Genomic DNA, 17,031 nt, shown 5'->3' on the forward strand with positions numbered 1-17,031 from the left:
CACAGAGTCCAGGGCCTCCAGTAGAGTAGGTCACATGGAATCCTGAGAAGGGCTAGGGGCTTAACAGGGATGACTCTGGAGCATAAGATGGGACTGGCCCAAGGACAGGGGGAAGAGGAGGTTGACAAGGGAGCTGCATGTGCCAAAGAAGGAAGATGGGTAATGAGATCGGAGACGAGAAACATGAGAAGAGGCAACGGGAAGAAGGAGAGGAGGTTGAAAACATTAGGGTGCAGACAAATTACTGTAGCAAGAGATCCCAAATACAGACAGTTAAGTAAGACAGATGTGCATTACTCTCACAGAAATAGTGCAGAGCTGGTAAAGCAGCTCTGACACCCCCAGTGTGCAGCTTCCATCTCTAGGTTCAAGGCCAAGGTCCTGGTTACCACCATTTCCCAGCCTGCAGTAAGGGGGAAAGAGGAAGCGGACAGAAACAGCTTCCTTTTAAAGGACATGTCCCAGAAGATGCACACATGACTTTTGCTGACACCCTTTGGGGCAGAACTGAGTCTCATGGCTACATCTGACTGCAAGAGAGGCTGGGAAATACAGCGTCTGGCTGGGTGGCCATGTTTCCTACTAAAATCCAATGAGAAAAGAAGAAGGGAAGGTCTGATAATGGGGGTCAAATAGAAGCCTTGGCCATACACATATTGACCATCAAGGAAGAAAAGAAAAAGAAGTAGAATGGATTCTTTACATGCCTAAATCTAGAATATTCTTTGTGTTCTTTTCTCTATTGTGCTATGTTAAGGACATGGGCGTGGGATGTGGAGGAGGGTGGGAAGGAAGGTGATCGAGTTGTAGTTTCATTGTCCTTGTCAGGCTGGGCTTATGTGGCCACGTGCACCAATGTCCATGCCAGGCCTCCTCAGAGCCCATAGAGCCCATCCGTTAGCTCCACACCGTGGGATCCCAGGACTCTACCCTATGCAGGGTCAAGAGATAGACACTTCTCCATGGGGACACAGCCATGAGCCTTGCTGAAGGGTGGCTTTATGAATCCTTTCATGCTGCAGAAAAGCACTTAAAGCCATGCTAGGAGAGGAAGGGGCAGTTTGTGAGTCCAGTATGGGCAGTGTACGCACTTAATCTGTGCTCCAGAAGAGAAAATAGTCATTTTGGCCCCTGGGTGTGCATCACAACTTAGTCACTCCTAAGGAAGTTCACAGGTGGGTGTCAATAACATCCAGCCATCTGGTCACTTCCTGTTTTATCTGATTATTCTTGCTAGACAAGTGTTGTGTTAAAAATCATTGACTTACATTTGTGGCTTTCATTTCTGTGTTCTAGGCAGAGCTCCAGTTTCTAGGCTCTGGACAAGCCTCTGGAATCTACCATGTAGCTCTAGCGAGAATGTGGAGAAACATCTAGGTTTTGAGGGCAATATGGGAAAATTCCTTAAAACTAAAAAAAGAATAGTTTGCCCCTTTGCCAAAAGATATATACAGGAAAGTGCGTTACTTTCTTGTTTTTATTAACACAACAGAGAAACTACCCAACTGTCCACCAAGTTGGGCCATTTAAATAAGCCGTGCTATGTCTACATTACGGAATGCTCTGCAGCTGTTAACAGTAACCTGCAGAGGTGTCCACAGCAAATCATCAAATGAAAAAACAAAACCCAAAAACCAACTGCAGAAGAGCGGAGGCTTTTATCCCGGCTCCTCTATGCACTTTGGATGATCCCTCTTGACTCCTCTTTATACTGTAATCAAAAGAGACATTGAAAGCAGGGACTCGAACAGCTGCTTGTATACCCGTGTTCATAGCAGTGAGATTCACAAGAGCTAACACATGGAAGCAACTTGTGTCCATCAGCTTATGAGTGAATAAACAAAATGTGGTATATCCATACAATGCAATATTATTCAGCCTTAAAAAGGAATGAAATTCTGATGACACGTGCTACAGCATGGATGAACCTTGAAAACATTATGCTGAGTGAAATAAGCCGGACACAAAAGGATGATTGTCTGATTCCACTTGCATGAGATGGAATTCATAGAGATAGAAGGTAGATTAGAGGTTATGAGGGGCTGGGTAGGTGGGTGGGTGGGATGGGAGTTAATGTTGAATGGGTACAGAGTTTCTAGTTGGAATGATGAAAAAGTTCTGGAAATGGGTAGTGGTTATGTTGGGAACGTACATAATGCCACTGAATTGTACACTTAAAAAATGCCTGTAACACATAGTTAAGTGAAAATAGCAAAGCAGAGAGTTGGGTATTATCCTATTTTTAGGGGGAAAAATCTATTCACAAGATAAAAATATGGAGATAAACCAAAATAGCAGCAGTGACTCATACTGAGTGATGAGTTTGTAGGTGATTTAAATTTTCTTCTTTATAGCTTTTTCCAATTTTTTTTTGGCAATGAGAATGCATTTTTTTAGTAATAAAAAAACCCACAACTATATCCGTCTTTTTTCCTAGAGAGGGTAAGGATTATTTTATAAGAGCTGTTAACACAATCTGGCTGTTCATCTGAATTTTTTATTGTATTCCTTATTGATAAATAAAACAGTAAATGTAAGTATTTCTCTGAATTCTATGAGTTGTCCTAGCAAATTAATCAAACCTGATGGGGGGTTGTCATGGGAATCCATGATTCATAGCTGGTTGGTCAGAAGTACAGGTGACAACCTACTACTTGCATCTGAAGTGGGGGGCAGTCTTGTGGGATTGAGTCCTCAACCTGTGGGATCTAACTCTAACTCCAGGGTAGTGTCAAAATTGAATTGAATTACAGGATACCTGGTTGGTTGGTGTCTGCTGGAGAATTGCTTGGTGTGTGAATACCCTCCCCCTGCAACACGACACACACACATCTGGTGTGCTGTGTTGAGTTTGAGAGCAGGAAAAACTGTTTTCTTCCTACTTCTTACAAACTTGAGAGGAGCTTGTGAGGTTTAGAGATTGACCAGCAGGCTGCAGTGGAAGGTGTTTGAGAGGGACGGAGCCTGGGTTGATCAGTCTTGTGTTTTACAAAAATGGATTTGGTGGAGTGTGGAGGGAGAAGGGGTGGAAGCAGGAGGCAACTAAGTCAGAAACTGCTAATGCCAGACGCCTAGAACCAGGGGACCAGGGTTGGCCCAGATGGGGCCAATTTGACCAGACACTGTCTAAAGCCATGTGTGAAGCCTGCCTTCCACTCTTCTGGGGTCCATAGGGTTTTTGGAACTCACCCTATGGGTGGAGACCTTTGTTTACTGGTCTTTTGCTATGCTGGTGGTCTGATAACTGAGTCCTCTCTGGCGGCGATCCCTGGATTTACATTCCTCCGTCTCTGGGAGCTCTCGGTGTCAAGCCAGGTCAGCAAAGAAACCAAGTCTAGCGCAAACCACCAAGTCACCTGGGAAGACAAGAGCCTCCATCTAGTGAGTGCTCAGTAAATGCTAGTTCTTTTTGTTCTAGCCCACCTGTCGGCTGGTGTCATCCATCCTTTCAGATCTAGAAATGACAGGCTAACCCTGCCCCACTTCCAGGCATTGTGGGAAGTCTGCACAACCCCAGCAGGGTGCTCAGGGGCTCACCTGCTCGTGGTCACCTCTGAGTCTGAACCCCAAGCATGGTGGATTCTAAATAGTAAGATGTATGCCGTGGTTACCATTCATATGTCTGTAACTCTAAAGGGAATAAGGCGTGTGCTAGCAAGGCCTTGCACGGTGGTCTTAGCATATGTGGACATGTGTGATTTTGATTTATATTTGGGTGTCTGTGAGGCAAGAGATTCCCAGAGTTTGCTTGTTTTTGTTGTTGTTTTACCTCGAAAGGGACCCTGACAGGTCCCAATTAGTAGGTTTAACTGAAAGATATAGGGATGTCCTCCAACAACTCCTTTTCAAATTCCAACACAACAAATCAACTCCTAAAGTTCTCTAGTTTGTCCCAGGCCTTCACCTGTTTTTTGACTTTTCAGTCTTACCCCTGTCCCACAAGTGTTAGAGTCCAGATTAAGGGCACATGTACTTCTGGGACTCATTAACCATAGATTGTCTCACAGGCTGGGCAGCTGTTCATGTGACAGGGGACCCATTTGAGCCTCAATTTCCATCCAAAACAAAACCCAGCCAGGTGCAGCTGCACATTAAGGAAACCCTAGTCCCACATCCCGCATGACATTGCACTGGACCAAAATCTCACCACTGGAGACGATATTGCCTCAGATGACACCTCTCCAACCCAAGACCTAAATGTTGGAGATGACTTTGCCCCTTGTCCTGTATATGCCTTCACCCTTTACACTGACCCTCCACCCCAGTGACGCCTGTGGACACAGGGCACTTTTGCTTTTCTTTCTTAACTCATTGCTTAGCCCACGATCTTGGCATACCTCTTGCTTCTGCTCAGATGTACATCCCTGCACATCCTTACCTAAAGGAAACTTCGGCCAGGTCAGCTTAAGCTGATCTAGAAGCCATGGTTCAACAGGCACAGGTGTTTCATAACCTTACCCAGCTTTATAGCATTCCACTCTGCTTAGGTCAAGGAGATCTGTTCACTTGGCTCGACCCTACACAGGGAGTGGATGGTGGAACGTGGAACTTCAGGTCATAGTGGGTGCCTTCGCCATTGTCTGTCTGTTCAGTTATGCTCATCAAATTGGTGCCTGACCTGGATTTGTCCAGTAGCCTTTAATGTCTTCACTATCCAAACAGTACCTGTTTGAATATGCACAAAGTCTAAAGCCCAGGCATCTCGGGATCAATTGTAACTGAATGACACAGCGACAGATGTACCCAGGCACTGGAAGTAGAACACCACACCCAAAAGGCCCTAGCCAGTGGCTAGAGATAAAAACCTAGAGACATTTCTCTGGCCTAGCAGGGTTCCCCGCTTTGCTGCCACTTCCTTTGAAAGGACTGTTCAGGCATTTGTCTGCAAACTGAAAGTGACCCACACCCTATTCCCTTATGTACATTGCTGGTTGCCATGTGTGCCGTCTCTCTGCCTGACTTTATTCTGGCTTCTTGTGACCCAGGGATGAGGACTGCCCTCCTGAGTCATCGCGCAGATCTGTAAGTAATACTTATTTGAACTTGTTTCCTATTGTGGTGGTGTAATGAATTTGTGCCATCCGTGGGAAGAATCATGGGCTGCCCCAGGCCAGGTTTTCTCTGGGACACCAGGGAGAACACAAGGTCAGGCTCCCAGCACCAGAGCGATGCTCAGGCAGGCACATACTGGACATGGGTTGGACAAGAGCCACAAGGACCTCCGCCAGTATAAACAAGTTTCCTAAGTTTCCTGTGTGAGGAAACCCCTGGTCCCAGGTTGAACAACAGCCATCCACCAGGTAAAGAAGTATTCCACGGAAGGCACACTGTCAACAGTCACAGCCTGCTCCCTGTTGTTGCCCATTAGGGCAGGGCTGCCAGCCGTCTGATACTGGAACCTGCATCTAGCTGGTGGCTGTCAGAGCAGGGTCTCTTTCTGTGATCTCGCTCCTCTGCCCACACAATAGCTGGAGACTGCTGCTCCTTGTGACTTGGTGTGAGGCTCGTGATAGAGGCAGAGTGCTCCAGTTCTCCTGCTCTATCCTCTGTCTCAGGCAGGCTCTTTGCACCAGGACCTTGGGGGTCCTGCCCTTCCTAGCGGCAGCCAGACTCTTCCTTATGTCTTTTGGGGGGCCTTTGGCAGAACGGAGTTTCTCACCCCTCCTCCAATGCCGCTGACCTCTTTGTAGCAGTGCAGAATTCTGAGCCCAGGCAGCTTTGCTCCCCTTCCTGAGGACACATGGCTTTTGCTCGTACTTCTTCAGCAGAAGTTTGGCCAGCAGTGGTGGCAGGAGGGTAGACTGCTGTTCCTTGTCCACTGGTGCAAAGCTTGTGGTTTGGGCAGGGAGAATTTCCTGCCTCTCCTAAGGGAACAGAAAGATTTTGTTTCAACCTCTCCCTCATAGTTCACTTTTGTCTGGGATAGGGGAGGGAAGGGTTCCTACCTCTTTCCCAGCACTAGACAACTTTTATTTCTACCCTTCTTCCAGAACAAGTGCATCTCTGCCTGCATGCTGGGGATAGGAAGGTTTCCTGGGCCTCCCGCAGAGGTTTAAGGCTTTGGCTTCCTGTGAGACAAGATTCTGGAAAGTGGGAGGGGTTTCATGCCTGTGAACCACAGAGGGGGCCTCTTTCTCATTTCCTGCCCTGCCTCCAAACCTTCTTAGGAGCCCTGCAAGGTGGAATGTGGAAAAGAGTTTGCGAGTGAGCCTGGGCTCTGCTGGAGTCTGATGCATCCAGGGATTCTACACTATCACGCTAGTCCACACCTGGCCTTTAAGAATCCATTACAATGGTGTCTGTTTTCCTCTTACCTGCTTTTGTGGTGGCCACCTCTTCCTCCTGTGCTGACAAAGGTGAGGAACTTTTCATATGCCCTGTCTCTCTTGGAGGGCCTTGTCACCCTTTGGAATTCAATTCACCTGGTAGCCTTGAGACCCAGCTTTCTGATGGGCTCAAGGAAAGCCAAAATTTGTAGATTATCCAGGCTTTTCCTCTTGTTAGTGTGGGAGTGACATTCTCTCGTGGCTTTCTAAGTGAAAGAAGAAATTCAATCATTTTTAACAACTCCTAATACTGTTTTGATGCCATTAGTTGTTTTTTCCTTCTTTCCTCTGTGTAATTCGGATGCTTTGACATCTCAGTTCTAGTTTTTAATTTGGCCCCAAATAGCACAAATTCTCATGGACTGCATTTATGTTTTAGAATCCTAAAGTCAATGAGATGAGACTAGACCCAACATCAAGAACTTGAAATAAGGAAACTCATGGGGAAGGATTATGTAAAATGAATTTACATCAGGTCGTTTGGATAAAGCATGACATTAGAGAAGGACATATGCAACTGGCTGTGTTTTCAGCTTTACAAAAACTTGAACAGGAATAGGAAGATACTTTGATATGTTTATTTCAGTTTTGGGTAACAAATACCTATGTATATAGAAGAACTTATTAAAATGTAGATTGTTTATAAAATACCTTAATAGGAGGTTTTACTAACAGATTAGACATAGCTGAAGAGGGAATCTGTAGACTGAGAGAACAGAGGAAATTCACTGGGATGCTTCATAGCAGGTAAGGTGCAGAAAACATGGAAGAGCAGTTAAAAGGCACAGGGAATAGAGAGGGCAGGTTGAACATTTATTTAATCACAGTTCCAGGAGAGGAGAGAAATAATGGGGCAGAGGAAATATGGAAGAGATAATGACTGAGAATTTCCAAAACTACTGAGATATTATTGGTCTCAAGAAAACAAGGAATCCCGAGCAGGATAAATCAATAGAAATCCACACCCAGAGACATCATGTTGAAATTGCAGAATACTAAAGAAGCAGAAGGTCGTGAAGCAGCAAGGGAGAAAAAAGAGAGGTTAAAGGCCTGACAGATTAATCTCAGACTTCTGTACGGCAAGAAGGAAGCCAGAAGACAAAGGAATATCATTCATGTGCTGAAAAAAACATAACTACCAACATAGAATTCTATGCCCAGTTAAAATGCTTTTAAGAATGAGAGGGAAATAAAGACTTGTTGGGATAAGCAAAAACATAACATTCATCATCAGAGCTGCTCTTCACTAAGGGGAATTCTGCAGGATGCCCCTTAGCGGGAAAGTGTGAGCCTAAAGGGAAGGTCTGAGTTGCAAAAAAGTATTCAATATGTGGGTAAATCTAAACGTTGGCTGTAAAAAATTCTTGTGGGCTCAGATTAAAATGTACAACAGCTTATAATATGTGTGTGTGTTTTTTATTGTTTTGGAGGAAGATAGGTGCTGCTAAAAAGTTTGGCTTTGATAAGTGTGCATGCTGCAATTTCTAGGGTAACCACTAGATGATGGAAACAGTGTACTTATCTTTCTAATTAGTACCAGGGCAAAAATATAAATAAATAGAATGATAAAAATGCTGACAGGCCAATCTCAAAGGGATCTACGCAGTACCCACAACGGCCCCCCTCACCTCTCCCCCATTTGCACAAGGCTGGTGCTGGGGATGTGCCTGGAGGTGGTTTATCTGCCCCCAGCCTGAGCACCCTCTCATGCCCCTCAGGCTGGGCAGCATCCTGGTGGTCGATGTGGAGCTCTCCAGGCCTCCTCTCAGCCTTGCCAGTATGGCTGAGGGCCCTTGATTATTCAGGGGGATGGAGAACAAAAAGAGGCTTCCTCGTGACCCCTTGGCATTTCCCCTCGGATCAAACTCGCTCCACTGACTCCTCGCTGCCCCGCTCCCCGCTTTCCTGTCTCCCAACCCTTTCTCTCCTTTTTGTCTGTGTTCTCCCAGCCCTGCTCCATCAAGGCGAGCAACGAAAGCAGGATGGAGCTACTGAAGTGACCCGGGCTGCCCCTCCCCATTATCTACCTCAGAGAGCGCCTTCCTGCCCTCCTGCCTGGAGGCGAAGCTCGCAGGCTCTGTTCACACTGTTTGTGGCATGGTGGGATCCCCAAACCGCCTTCCTAGGCCGGGTTACCAGCTTCCCACCTGGGTGCAGCGGGGAGGGCGCGGGGGAAGTGAGGATCCTGGGGGTTGGTTCTCCCCAACTCCAATGTCTGCTCGTTCCACCCGCCACCCCTCCTCCCAGCAAATGCAGTGCCTGCGGTCCAACTCCAGAGTCTCTCCGCTTCCAAATCTACTGTCACCTTACCGCCCCCCTCCCGACCCCCCTTCCCGCATCTGCTGCTGCACAGGCGCCCCTGGTTACGAGGATTTCTACCTCCCGCTGGCTGAGTGGACTGGCTCTGCAGTGTCACCAGTGGTGCTATCCACTACGTCCAGTGTGCTCGCAGAAGCGGGCACTGGTGCCGGTGAGGCCCGGCCCAGCCAGGAAGCCCCGCCCACTCTGCCCATCAGATGGCCACGCCCAACTATGGAAGCCACGCCCAGGCGTTCACGGCTCACTCCCTCGGGACCCCGCCCGCCAGCGGCCAATCCACAGAACCCGAAGCATCTTGCCATCAAGTCGGGTTTTTACAGACAATCATCAAAGACGATTTCATGATGACTAAATTCAGAACAGGATTGCACCTAGTAATTGTTGTCCAATCTTCAGCGTTATTTAAAATTTTCTTTTAAATGATGCTTTGGTTTAGAACATTGTCCCATGCTCTACCTGCATTTTAAGGAGCCTGGTTTTTTTGTTTAATTTTTTTTTTTTTTTTTTTTTTTTTTTTTTGTGCCTGGAATTGCCAATGGAAACACCTGCAGTCCCAAGACCTCAGGCAGGATTTCATTTGCTTGAAATTAAATCAGCAAATTTAGGGTCTAAAGAAGTAGGTTATTAAAACCTACTTGGAAATCATAGAACATGGGGTTTTTAGAACTGTTTCCCTGGAGTCTAGGCTTTCAGCATTGGTGAAACAATCATTTTGAGTTGCCGATCAATATGCTATTCGTTCTAGCACAAAATGGAGGAGTTTGCTCTTGATATGGGTCAAATGTGTCCCCCAAAAGTTCATATATTTGAAACTTGATTTCCATTGTTACAGTGTTAAGAGTGTGGGAAATCCAGTTACGGTATTTGAAAGGTGGGGCATTTGAGAGGTGATTGGATCATGAGGACTGTTCCCTTATGAATGCATTAATCCATTCATGAAGTAATGAGTAAGTGTAGTGGATTGAATTATGTCCCCCCCCAAACTCCCTGAAGCTTGAGTTGTGTCCCCCAAGTTTTATGTATTAGGAACTTAGCCCTCACTGTGACTGTTAAGAGGGTAGGAAATCCTATTATGGTAATTGTAAGGTGAGGCCTTGAAGAGATGATTGGATTGTAGGACTGTGCAGTAGTGAGTCGATTCAAAATAGGTCAGGACGGTGGTTCTGAGGGCTTTAAAAGAAGAGGAGAGAGTGGGCCAGCCCGTGGCTCACTTGGGAGAGTGTGGTGCTGATAACACCAAAGCCACGGGTTTGGATCCCATATAGGGATGGCCGGTTAGCTCACTGGGTGAGCCAAGACAAGGATTAAGATCCCCTTACCAGTCATCTTTAAAAAAAAAAAAAAAAAAAAAAAAAAAAGAAGAGGAGAGTCTGTCTCTTTACTCTCTCTGCTTCCACTGTCTTGCAGTGTGAGACCCCTGGGTCACTGTTGCCACCACCAGATGGACTTTGGACTTCTCAGCCTCAGTAATTGTAAGCAATAAATTTTGTTTTCTTCATAAATTACCCAGTTTGAGGTATTTTGTTATAAGCAACCTAAATGGACTAATACAATAAAGTTGGCTTTCTTGCTCAGGCTGTTCTCTCACCATGTGACACACTGTGTCACTGAAAAGAGTCACCACCAAGAAGAAGACCCTCACCAGATGTGTTCCCTGGACCTTGGACTTCCCAGGCTCTAAACTATAAGATATAAATTTTGTTTCCTTACAAGTCACCCAGTTTCAGGTATTCTCTTTTAAGGAACAGAAATGGACTAATACAGCTCTTAATTCGCTTGTCCTTAGCCATGTAATCCCTCTTACAGGGAACACCTGCTGCCAAGTGTGTTGGTCCAGACAACCTGGGCTCCAAAATTTTTAATTTGGTTGTAGGCTGTTACTATAACATGCCTAGAGGTTCTTGTAAACTTCAAGGGTTGTTTACCAGAGAACCACGGAAGGCTTTTAGGGGTGTGTATGACATGCTGTCATGCAGCCCTGGCCAATAGACCCTTCCCGGGTAATGGAAATGTCCAGTATCTGATGATCCAATGTGGCAGCCACTAGCCATATGAAGCACTGAGCACTTGAAATGTGGCCAGTGCAATTGAAAACTGAATTTTCAATTTTATTTTATTTTTAACAACTTTATGAACATGAATTTCATGTCATAAATTTCACCCACTTCAAGTGCACAGTTTTTAGTAACTTTATCAAGTGGTGCGAACACCACCATAAATCAGTTTTAGAACATTTTCATCCCCGCAATAAGATTCCTCCTGCCCCTTGACATTAATCCCTGTTCTCACCCCCAGCCTGAGGCAACCCCCAATCTACTTTCTGCCTTTATAAATTCACCTTTTTTGGACATTTTATATAAATGGAATCATGCAATATGTGGTCTCTTTCTCTCCCTCTTTTTTTTTTTGTGGGTGGCCAGTATGGGGATCTGAACCCATGACCTTGGTGTCACAAGGCTGTGCTCTAACCAGCTGGGCTAACTGGCTAGCCCCTTGCGGCCTCTTATGTCTGCATTTCTTCACTGTTGCATGTTTTTGAAGTCCATTAATAACATAGTTTGTTCCAGTAGTTTGTCCCTTTTTATTGCTGAATAGTTCTGTAAATAAATATAAACCAATACATTATATAAGTAAAACCAAATATCTTATTTTGTTTATCCATTCATTCATTGATGGGCATTTGTTTACACTTTTTGGCTGTTATGAATAATGCTTCTATGAACATTTTTGTACAAGTTTTTGTGTGAACATATGCTTTCAATTCTCTTAGGTAAATATGTAGGAGTGGAGTTGCTGGATCATAGGGTAACTTTACATTTAACCTTTTGAGAAACTTCCAAACTGTTTTCCAAAGTTTCTGAACCATTTTACGTCCCTACAAGCCAGAGGACTCTTGTTTCTTCATACCCTTAAGTTTGTTTCATTTTAATTAATTGAAATTTAAGTAGTCAGATGTGGTTAGTGGCTACTGTATTACATAGAGCAGCATCTTATTAGCATCACGTTTGTATTTTAAATTGCTCTGAAAGGTGTGAGAAGGGAGGATGGGATCCTACTCTTACAGCAGTGTGATCTGTATCGAAGTGACACCCACAACTTCATCACCATTTCTCCAAGTGCACCCAGTGAAGACATAGCACAAACCACTGACGTCGCTTCTTCTCCCGCTGTCTCTGTCACAGCCATGCAAGGTCCACCAGGGGTACCTCCCATCAAAGCCCCCCTGAGTAGAAGACCTTTTTCTGTGTCTTCAAAAACTGCGTATGTTCCTTACCCGCAATGGTGATCACATGGCTCCAGGAAATTAGCAACATCCAGAGTTAGCCTCATTTATTCTTCAATTTTTCCCAAGGGGGAAAAAAAATCCAATTCAATCACGGCCTCTGCCACAGCTCACTATAGGAGACACACTCATGATTAAAAGTACCTCTTTTAAACCAACTTAACAGATGTTTTATCAACAGTTGCCATTACCACATCTCCTTATGCCCCCTAGTCTGTCGAAAACAACTCAGAATGTTTTTCCTTCTATTTTCACTGACCTAACCACATAAAAATGAGCTAGTACTACCCCTGCACTTGCTGCAACGTCGCTCTGGGAATATAACATGTGAATATCCACATCTTCAGGCAAAAAATCCTTAAATTTTTTTATCCATAATTCCAACTTCCATCACCTCTTTCCCACTGTTCCAACTACAGACGTAACGACTACTAACTTTTTGCTCTCCATGAAGGTTCCCGCTGTGAGGACTGCCTTTTTTCCACCAGGCACACCTCTTCTGGGATAGCCTTTGTGACACTCTTTTTTTCCCCTTCTTTGATAAGTCTTCTCCTGCTGTCAGCAGTGCATTAACATCCCCAACTGTCATTTACCTCACCCTCATTAACACGGGGGCCTTTTCAATCATGTCACCAACACCACAATGATTATTATCACTTCTCCCACTGTTCTAAGAGCAGAAATGAAGGCCCCCGTGCCACCGTCTCACCCATAACAGCCACTATGCAAAAAACTTTTTCACCTTCTTCCGCCCATTAATCCTGCCCCTCATTCTCCCACAGCTACACTGAAAACAGTCACAGCTTCACCCGTTCTTTTCCCACTACCACTACCAACACATTCACAGCACCCTAACAGTCACCACCTCTTCTTTCTCTGTCGCAACATAGAAAAATTGAGACTAAGCTCTCCCCACCAATTCTTTATTCCCCATTCCTGGTGACCCTCCTGCAGCTACGGGAGTTTCAAAAACAACTGCCAAATCCTCTTCCATCACTGCCACTGTGACGGTGCTGCCCACAGATATCCACAACTTCTCTCCTGTTCTCCCACTACAGTGTCAGCCGAGTGTTCATATCTCATCACTCTCAAATCATGGCAAAACTCTCACCCGCCATTTCTCTTAGTGCCTCCTCTCCAAACAACAACAACAACAACAACAAACCAGAAAATGTCATCTACAATTGATGTTCCAATGTTGTAAGCATGAAAACGGAGCAAGGCTGTCCCCATCTACAATTCCCCTCTTCACAGCAATTTTGTCTATCATGATCATCACCCCTTCTCCGCTGCAATCAGTACGTGGACTGTATTAGTCCGTTTGTGTCACTATAACAGAAATCCCCAAGACTGGGTAATTTATAAAGAACAGAGGTTTATTTGGCTTATGATTGGGGAAAGCTGCATCTGGCACGGGCCTCAGGCTGCTTCTACTCATGACAGAAAGTGGCAGGCAGCCGGCAGGTACAAGCAGATCACATGGTGAGAGGAAGCAAGACAGAGCAAGAGGAGGTGCCAGAGTCTTTTAAACAACCAGCTCTCACAGGAACTAATAGAGCGAAAACTCACTCAATAATCCCCCCACCTAGGGAGAGCATTAATCCATTCATGAGGGATCCATCCCCATGACTCAATCAGTTTCCAACACTGCTACATTATGGATTACATTTACGCATGAGTTCTGGGAGGACAATACATCCAAACTCCATCAATGGACCAAATCCGCACCCTCACTGCCTCTTCTCCTACTATTAGGAGTGCGTACACACCACGCCCAGGTGCCACGTCCCCATCTACTGTCCCTGAAACAGAAACAGCTGCTCACAGAGCCAAATCTACCTGACAACACCATTACTGAGATCACATACACTTGTAATAGTGGCTTTTCTCCACCAGCCTTCACTGCAGAATGATGTCTACCACTGCCTCACTTCCTCTCCTAGTGCCACCATCACATCAAAAACACTGACAAAGAGTGTTAGGCCTTTCCCTACTGTTTCAACTAGAAGAACGGTCACGAGTAACATTCCACTTCTACTACAGTTCCTAAATTGGGGACCATCCTAGTGGTCTTCTCTATTGACCCTCACATTTGAGATTCATTCACTTCTGACATCCCATGGACATGGGAACACTAAGACACTCTCGATTCCCAGGGCCTCTTCTCTCCCCATCAGTATATTCTTTATGCCCTGCTATAGGGCAAATGTGTCCCCCAAAAGTTCATGTGTCAGAAACTCGATCTCTGTTGTAACGGTGTTAAGAGTGTGGGAAATCCAGCTACAGTATTTGAGAGGTGGAAGCTTTAAGAGATGATTGGACCTTGATTGATCCATTCATGGAGTAATGGGTTCATGGTTTAATGGGTGGTAGTGGATGTGGTCCTGATGGCTTTATAAGGAGAGCCAGTGAGGTTAGCAGTCTTTGATCAGCCTATTTTTGACATGTGATACCCTGCGGCACTGTGGAGGGTCTCCTCCCACAAGAAGGCCCTCACCAGATGTGTTCCCTGGACTTTGGACTTCCCAGCCTCTGACACTGTAAGAAATAAATTTTGTTTCTCTATAACTTAACCAGTCTCAGGTACTTTGTTATAAGCAACAGAGACAGACTGTTATACACACATAACAATGATCACACTTCTCTCCTCTCTTACCCACCAAACAGTGGCCCAAACGAACCATCTCACCTACAACTACCTCTTTGGTTATATATTGCTACAGGGCACACTCAGCGCCTGGCCAAGGCTCCCCCAGATTGATACCAAACTCACAGGTCTGGCTGCCTGCCTCCAGACAAAAGCAAAACAACCAAAAGTCAAATGTTGGTGAAAATGGAAGTCAGCTTTTATTCAGGAATACCGGTGACGTGAGGAGAGATGTGAGGCTCACCCATCTCTCTGGTAAACCTGAAGGAGAACGGCCAGACTAAAGCCATCTCCAAGACTCAGGTTTACTGAGGGGTTTTTAAAGAGGGGGGTGAGGGAATGGAATGTAGGAAATGAAATGTAGGAGGGAGGGGAATGTGAGCTCCAAGGGGTCCATGTCTAAATCAAGTACAAGGTCTTGCCAAGGCCTCAGCTGGTTTCTGTTCTTATCTTTGTTGTTATTGCAGGGCTCTGCAAGATTTTGATTTGCTCCCAAGTAGAATCAACTCTTCTGCGAAGTCTTTTGCATAGTTTCGCTTCACAGAGCTCTGGCTGACTTGGCTGGTACCCAAGGTCAGCTTCCAGTCATTTGGCCTTGATCACTTCTCAAAACTCTACGAGTCTCAAAGAACTGTTAGCTTTGCAAAGTATTGATTAGCTTCTCAGCCTTGTTTTCCTATTTGGCAAGCAAGATAAGAAAGGCAGGGGGTGGGAAGAAAGAGTGGAGAGAAAAAAAATCCTCCTTTTTAACTGCCCCTCCCCCACGTCTCTGCAGTCCAGGCAGTTTTAGGTCCCAAGGTGGCTTCAGTCCTGCTCACTCCAACAATATCACTTAGTGGTTTTGGCTGTGAGTTAAGAAAATCATGACTCCAGTTGGCTTAAGTATTAAGGAAATGCATTCTCTCATAAGGAGTCCAGAGACAGGTAAGCTCTAGGAGCAATAAAGTCAGTGGCTCAGTGATTTCACCAAGGCCCAGGTTCTCACCGTGTCTCCTCTTTGCCATCCACCTCTCTGCCTTTGCTCTCAGGCTGAAAGTAGGGAATGAATCAGAATGGGAGAGCTGCAGAGGAACAAGAGGAACAATCCTTCCTGTGTCTTTTTCTTAGATGCTGGAGACCATTTCCCAGAAGCCTCCCAGCAGATTTTTCCTCGCCATTTTATGGATTAGAACTGTGTCCCATGCACATTCCTAAATTGGTCACTGGCAGGGGGATGGGATGGCCATGACTGGCTTAGACTCGTCAGGATCTACTCACGGACTTGGGATGGGCTCGCCTTCCCGAGTCACATTGACTATGGGAAGAAAAGAGGAGTTCTGTTAGAAAGGAATAAGGAGGGGCCGGCCCGTGGCTCACTCAGGAGAGTGTGGTGCTGACAACACCAAGGCCACAGGTTCGGATCCCTATATGGGAATGGCCGGTTAGCTCACTTGGGAGAGCGTGGTGCTGACAACACCAAGTCAAGGGTTAAGATCCCCTTACCGGTCATCTTCAAAAACAAGAAAAAAAAAAAGAAAAGAAAAAAAAAAGAAAGGAATAAGGGCGGGATGGATGCTTGATAAACAACCAACGGCCCACTATAGGTATTTTATTGTCAATACCATAAATTTTTCCCCAGATCCCTCATTCTAGGAATTCCATACACAACTAACATTACTGTCACTCCCACTATCTCTAGTGCCTTGACAATTTGGCAACTACCCTCCAAATTACTTATACTTTTTTTGACAATTAAACAATAGCTAGTCTCTGGGCTGACCCCGTGGCTCACTCGGGAGAGTGCGGCGCTGGGAGCGCAGCGGCGCTCCCGCTGCGGGTTCGGATCCTATATAGGGATGGCCGGTGCACTCACTGGCTGAGCACGGTGTGGGCGACGCCAGGCCAAGGGTTGCGATCCCCTTACCGGTCACAAAAAAGCAAAGCAAAACAAAACAAAACAAAACAATAGCTAGTACTACTACCACCTCTCTTAGAATTCCTAGGATGAAAATGACTTAAAACACGAGTTTTTCTGATTTTTCTTTAATAAGACATACCTATGAGGGTATCTGTTGCCTTTGGCTGTCAGACACACAAACATCCAGTCTCATTTAGGGAAATCTTTCTATAAAGTTAAAAAATTTTTTTTCTTCCTTTCTTTTCTTTTCTTCTTTTTGTTTCGCATTTGGGATTATCTGAAGATGGGCGGGAATCACAGCTTCGCCTGCCCTCATGGAAACTGAATGGAGAAGCATAGAGGCCCCTTCTGGTTCTCTGGCAGCTGGAGCGTGGGCTCAAGACCCAAACATGGCCAATGAAGCATTCACCTCTGAAATGATTGTTGCAAAAAGCAGAAGATTGTTTAGAAATTCACTCTGGCCATTGCTAGGTTCGGTGAGACAGAGAAGAGAGAGAGACCCGAGCCACGTGCCATTTCAGCCAAAAGCTTTATTCTTTTTTTTTTTTTTTTTTTTTTT

The sequence above is a fragment of the Cynocephalus volans genome, chromosome 3, assembly GCF_027409185.1.
Source record: "Cynocephalus volans isolate mCynVol1 chromosome 3, mCynVol1.pri, whole genome shotgun sequence".
Taxonomy (NCBI): Eukaryota; Metazoa; Chordata; class Mammalia; order Dermoptera; family Cynocephalidae; genus Cynocephalus; species Cynocephalus volans.